At 29.8% G+C, this 7,401-nt stretch overlaps 1 protein-coding gene across 2 annotated transcripts in view; it reads left to right on the top strand.

Annotated features, from left to right (window-relative positions):
- Positions 1–1,648: 1,648 nt before the first annotated feature.
- LOC108694278 (spondin-1) overlaps positions 1,649–7,401 on the top strand; it is a 45,127-nt gene continuing 39,374 nt past the window's right edge. For both annotated transcript variants that reach the window (XM_018203663.1, XM_018203662.1), the window contains exon 1: positions 1,649–1,762. The gene's annotated coding sequence lies outside the window, so the exon portion shown is untranslated. The remainder of the gene's footprint in view (positions 1,763–7,401) is intronic.

Below are 7,401 nucleotides of genomic sequence, written 5' to 3'. Positions count from 1 at the left end.
AGTAAAAAATTATTGAATACTAATATTCGGCAATTTTTAATAATAACATCTTATTAATTATTGCGAAAATTGTAAAATAGAACAAGACTTTTCGATTCAATTTAGTTCGCTCTATCTACACACAAGCTCTTTGTCAAACCCCCTCCCTTTGCTGGACACCCTGTATATAGTATAAGTTTAAAATTTCTTTTCTATAATTAAAATATAATGTAATCCAAATCAGTTGACTTTATGCCAAAAACGAAAAAAAAAGAAAAATTATAATTTTGTTGTGTCTGGCTTCTGATGTCGAATCATAACAATATTTGCTTTATATATAAGTTTTATACTTTGTATTTAATTAAAACAATCTTGGTTTGGATTAAACATTACATGAACAAACAATATTGAATTCTTAGAATTAGGTTAATGCCCATTTTCACCAACGTAGATTAACTTTAATCTCGGTTTAACTTACTCTTTGTCTTTTTCTAATCTTTAGAACTAGAAAAAGACGAAGAGTAAATTGAATCAAGATTAAAGTTAATCTACATTGGTGGAAATGGGCATTAGATACCTAATATGAAAGATTATCAGAAAATTTGCATGCATGTGTGCGTGCGATATTGATGTAGTAATGTATAATGACGTATCAATGATTATACGTAAATCATATATGTATAAGTTTTACTGAATTGATAAAACAGACGACTTTAGAATTCTTTTAAAATTCGAAACAGTTGATCGCAAACAACAACCAACAGATACAACAAAATCGTCATTAAGAATATCGAATAAATTTATATGAGATACTTTACTAACGCAATGCAAAACTTTTCTACAAAAAATCGTTCGTTTTCTTTCTCTCATGAGAGCTACAAAAGAGAATGTCTAAAATTGAAAATTACGATTGCACGTGGCTGCAATAATGTTAATTTATATCACTGCATGTCATGGGAGAAATAAGCACGGCAGCCTCTCTCCTCTCTTTTTCTTATTAAAATTTATCTATACTTTCCGCATTTACTTATAAATTTATATTCACAAAGAACATACATTCGATTGTTTATTATTACGGATCTATACATTTATTATCAGAAATATGCAGATATTTCTTAGAAAACCTCTAATATTATTAGTTTACACTTTATCCGGGATACATCCTTGAGATATTTCATATGGACATCTCATGGAAGTCTATGCTGTTGAGGACGATTTTAGATAATTTTCAAATTATTGAAACATTTTCACAAATTATCATAAATTATACATCAATCAACCTTCGACAGATTTTAATATACGTATTAACGAAAAACTCATCCTAACGTTATTTTATTGGATTTAAATTTTTTGCGAAAAAGAATAGATTATTTTTATTATAAATTTATTTATTAAATAAGTTGCAATAAATTTTCAAGTTTTAATTATAAAAAGATATAATGAAATAGACATATATAAGTACTCACTATACTTTAAACGCAAACATTCACTTATAAAATTATGCCTCGTATTGCGTCATATATTGAGGAAAAATTCGTAAACTGCTTTGATGAATCAAAATAATTAAGATCGTCGCGAGGAGAAAAAACTCTAAAACACGCTGCGCACGCCCGGCCGCCTGAAGTAGTAACAACCCGGTCGGATGGCTGTCAGTCAGCCGGAGGTCCGCGGCGGTGGCGGATGTGAAACGGGTGTGTTTCTCTGTCGCATTGGAGAACGCACGTGACTGGCGCAAAGGGCAGAAGACAATTTTACGTAAACTGTACTTCCGAGCGACATCACGGTAAGTACTCATTCGAGTATCTTCAATTGTATAACGAGAGAATCTTTGAAGGATACAATTTTGTGTCGCGTTTCTGAAGATGCCATCTCGTAAGGAGAAAGAAAGAAAATAAGAGAGAAAAAGAAAGAGAGAGAAATGCGCACAGATATACTCAGCACGAAACGCAACTGTATTCTTTTAATGAATGATAGGTCACGCTGCTGAGCATTTCGAGTCAACCTTTGTATATTTTTTCGTGTAATTGCTTATGGATTTTATTCTTTGTTGAAATAAATGCTGATTCAATCGCTTGCAGCTTTACCGAATGAAATTCGAATAACATTTTATTACAATTTGTGTCGAAAAGCAGAGATAAAAACAAAGTCCGACAATGCGTACGTATTTGTGAAATGAAATTTGGGTAAAGTGTTACAAAATTATAAACTGAAAAATATACAAAAAAATGTACGCGCCACGCGTAAGTGTGTTGTTTAAATTGAAGCAGCTGTAACGCAGCTGTAACGTTTGATTACATTTCATGGACGTTTAATGATGAAGTGTAATTGCATATCCCGATTGAAATATTCGTTGGCGCTTTTGCTCGATCGGGTCGTTGACTAGTCAGGCGTGCAGAGTGCTTCCCTCATGCACGACTAGGCACATTATTCGAACGTATTGCCAGATTGCTTCATAGGAACAGATAAGGACAGCGGGAAGCGGAAAAAGAAAGCATGAAAGGCGCGCAGGAGTTACGTCCGCTGTATAACGAAGATAAATCGGATAAAAAACGATCGCGGTGTTTTCTGTGTCAATGACGACTGAAGAAGTGCATTTTTGCTTCTTACATGAGTGCTGTCGGAAATACGTGTTGTGCTGAACTTTTCTTGCAAGTTGGCCAGTCAAAAATTTGCAACTTCCGCGAATTGTTAAATGATATTGAGACATTATTCAATTGACATTCATTTTGGCACCATTTTTAGTGGTAATCTTTATATAATATAATCGTTATTAGCTATAAAATACTATTGAATGATAGTTATCGATACCGTAAATTTTACCTATAAGTAAATATAAGCTACTCTCAATTAATGTAACATAACTTTTTATACATTTTATACTTTTAATAACAAAATATTTGTAATCTAGGTCTTTGCAAATGCAAATAATTAAATTATTATCTTAAAGAAAGAAAGAATGAGCACGCTATCAAATTTAATCTTGAAATTATATATACGGAAAAAGAAATTTTCTAAATCTAAACATTTCCATTTTCTTAAATAGTACTAAGTAAACATTTCTCTTATTACAAATAAATTATTTATTAAACGTAAATATTAATTGATATAAATATTACTTTCTTTATTTTGTAAATATTTATTTGCAGTAAAGAAATGTTTACTTATTGTTAGTTACTATTCAAGAAAATATTACTTAAATTTACATTTTTTTCAATGTAGAGTATATAATCCAATTTTGTGTGTATGTGTGTATTTTCTCATATATAATATAAACTTAAATAAAATGCATAATAACACAAAATGTTGTATAAAAAAATTAAAACGACTCTGTTATATTACTGGCTATCGGAGCGTCCAAACTGTTATATGATGGACAGAATTTTTAAAAGCTTAGCTTTTAACACGACAGATTGGATCTCATTCTGATGACAACTGAAGCTTAGCGCTCAATAATGTCGTTCACTTGTATGTAAAATGTACGTATCAATAGTACTCTAAGATTAAAAGGAAATTAGATAAAATGACATAAAATGTTGATCGAAAATCTCGGAGCTCTGAATTTCAAATTGCGCCAAACTCCAAAAAGATTAAGAGTTTTAAGTTAGAGAGTTTGAAAAATTATGAGTATATATATATTAATATTTATATATACAGCGAAATACTATCAAAATGTCATATATTAATGGCAGGTATTGCACAATAAATATTCAAAATTTTAACGTAGAGATATATTTAATGACATAACTGATTATGTATTAAAATCTTCAAATCATGACTCGTTGGCTGTATTCGACGCACACTATTGCATTATTATTCTATCCTTGTTATACATTTAATGGACGCTAAAGATAGAATGAGACAATAGCGTTGATAACACGCTCTTTGAACGCAATCGTTAAAGTATAATTTGACAAACATTAACAGAGCAACAGTTCAAATCAATACGGCAGTAATTAGATAACTGTTGAATCGTTTCATTCTGATAGCCACTAATGAAATGAATTGTTCATCGAATAGTGTGCATTCTCTTTTTTTCTATATATTTTAGAATTTTTATTGTATTTATTTAATCAGTACTGACAATGAGAGTTTGCGTTGCGGTTGTTCATCAATGCGCGACGATCATCTCGATGAGCCGAAATAGCACCAATGACGGCATTTATCGGCCGCGACTATTTCAAGCAGAAAATCAATGCTTCATCCGGAAACGCTTGCTGAACAGCTGGATACCCTAAATTTTTTTATAGACCTTTATACGCTCGATGCTGGTGATGTAGATTGACAAAAAAAAACCGTCAGCTTTTATCGTTCAGTGAGAGTTTTTTACATCCTTCCGCGTGAAAAGCGAACAACAGCTGGGTGAGACAGGCATTCATAAAAGTATGCTGTTAATATGCATTTATATCGACTCTTCATGCACACAAAAATATCAAAATGCCAAAAATATCAAAATAACTTGATCGAAATTAATTTGTTAAAAAAATCCATTTAAAGTTGATGGAATTATCGATTATTTCAATCCAATTATATGATAGTGAATAATCCAGTTGATCAATCTAGTCCGTTTTATGTGTTTTAAAATTAATAGGTTTTTTACGGATAAGCTTTTTCGAAGTCTTTTTTTGAGTAATGGGGTACTTGGCTAATTGTATTGATTTTATATTCATCTTTGAACAATTAATTTTTAAATAATTGTATTTAAACTGCTTATTATAGGATAATTAACGTTTTTTTAGTTTTAAAAAGGATGTAATATTCAATATTTTTTTATGTATTTAGCATGCATTTTTTCTTTTTTTAAAAAAAATTTTTTAGAGATAATAAATTATAGGACAAAAAATATCACAAAGCAAAGCAAAAATCGAAAATTATTTTTTAGATGTAGTTTTACAAAGAATACTTTATACAATTATTATAATTGTTAATTCTTTTTCTCAAAGAATTAACTCAAAGAAAATCTGAAAAAAGTTAATTCGTGTCCAAAGCGTATGATTTCATGAAGTATGATATAACGGTCGCATATTGGAAAAATATCCTGTCAAGCAGTAATGTTAGGAACGCAATTTCCTTCGGAAAGCATTCAGTAAAGTAGAACGTGTTTTACAACGATATAAAATCTCTGGATCGCGATTTTCCATAGAAGATACATTTAAGTAAATAAACGAGAGGAGGAAACAAAGAAAAAGGAGCAAGAAATTTTCCGATGACAGTACGATATAATACGTGTTGTGATTATTTTGATGGAAATTATTACAGATATATACGGGTATATACTTGCACTGTTAAATATCAAGTCAACTATTTGATGAAGATATGAATATATGTCTCTCTCTACCTTCCCTAAGCACTCCATTCGCGTCTTTGATCGTCACCAATGAGGTCCTCGCCCTATTCATCGCGTCTCTCGTTTTTCTTCTAAAGTCCTAGATCCCAACATATTGACATCGTTGGCTGGTAATCCGTCGTCAGAGTTACACTTTCCTTGATATGAGTCTCTCCAAGTCTCATCATCCTTCGTCCCGTCATTCCTCATACGATTTTTGCTGTTTATTCATCCAGTAACATCATTTAATTAATCGACTTCAGAATTGAACTTCGATTCTGACAGATCGAATATTAATACTACATAAAATCTCGGTAAAATTCTACTTTCGTATAAATGATAAAGTAAAATGAATAGACCATGACATGTGGATCTCTAGAATTGTACGTTTAATCATTTAATTGCCAAATTAATTATCTAGAAACGTTTTTCATCGAGTTAAAAGTGCGTCGCAATTATGATGTTACTGCGCAAATCAATCATTCGGATATTAACTGACGACATATCATAGATATGTCATAGATGGACAAAACGGGAGATATTCATTTATTATTTACTTGAAATTTTATTTGTTTCGGTAGCGAAATTCTGTAATAGACTGACAGTATTCACTAATGAAAGGCTTAACAGCTTAACTATATGGAATTAATTAATAATTGCGCAATTCGTCAATACAACAAATAAACGTAGTTTGTAAATGTAATTATTATTCCGCTCAATTAGTTTTTCAATCGTTGATAATATAACTCTCTTAATGCATTTATAAATGCATTAAAACGAGATTTATCTTGTATTAATAAATCTTATTAAATGCTTATTAAAATTTATTAATAGATGCGATTATTTAATAATTGTCAGAATATTATTAAATGATAAATTTCTATTATTAATTATATCAATAATTTCATTAATCCATTTATCCGAAGAGTCCGATTATCTCACATTGTATCTTTGATAAATTTATAAATCTATAAATTTATAATATATTTTCTGAGATCTGTACAGTCTCTTCAATATTGTCTATGCAATATAATAAAACGTAAAATCACTTTATATGTATTATTATAAATTTTTCGTAATTCCATTTATTCTCAACGCTGTCATTCGAATCTCTCGTAAACAAATCGAATATACATAACAATATAATTTTGGCAATGCAAATACAACTACAGGAAAACCGTAACAGCGATCGAGTCTCTTGGTAGATATTGTTTGAGTTCCTGTTGGTGTTCCATGGCCGAGGGAACGAATGTGGCAGAACGCCAAGCAGAGTGAAATGCCATGCCCTATATACATCGGCTTGGCGCAATATATTTAGGCGCTTGGGATTTATGGTTAACCAGCTTATTAGAGGCCAGTGATGTTCATGGATCAACATGTCGCGCAGCGTCCAAGTACCATGTTTTCCGTTTAGCATATCGATATGATCGTGTGGAGCATGTTATGAGAATAGAATAAGATTCAATGTACAGGATTACATATAAGGTTATATTTAAGTAAAACTTATTAAAATTTTATATTTATATAAAATTATATTAATAAAGAATGTTAATAAAAGTTATGTTTTAGAATTTTTTAAACTAATATCTGTATTTAACATAAAAAATTATATCTCCTCTTTTCACTCATCGGTTATCTTTTTCTAATAAACACTTTTTCTAATAAATACTCTTTTCTAGTGACTTAGATATGGTAACTTTCAGCATCAATTTTTCCATTAGATTTTCTATTAGATCGCAAAAATTATGAAACTTTATGAATTTCGCACATTTCAATTATTTGAGCCGATAATGCAATGTATAATTATTTACCGTTTCTGGAAAATATTAGAAAGTTAATATTCTTTAATCATTAATAAATGTGCACATATTTATTTATAATTAATGATTTAAATAAATGTGTACTTATTTCTCTCTTTTTGCTTTCGCTTTGCAATAATTTTTTAACGTTAATAAAAAAGACTACAACATTTCATATTATATTTAATATTTCATATTATATTTTAATATTACTCATATGTATAATTATTCCTTTAAACAAATAATAAATTCTAATTTTCTTTCTTACATTATTTATTATAATTTGCAAACATTATTTAT

Source organism: Atta colombica, unplaced genomic scaffold (genome assembly GCF_001594045.1).
Source record: "Atta colombica isolate Treedump-2 unplaced genomic scaffold, Acol1.0 scaffold12, whole genome shotgun sequence".
Classification (NCBI taxonomy): Eukaryota; Metazoa; Arthropoda; class Insecta; order Hymenoptera; family Formicidae; genus Atta; species Atta colombica.
Note: the sequence above shows the minus strand (reverse complement) of the source record. Positions and strands in the feature narration are given on the sequence as shown.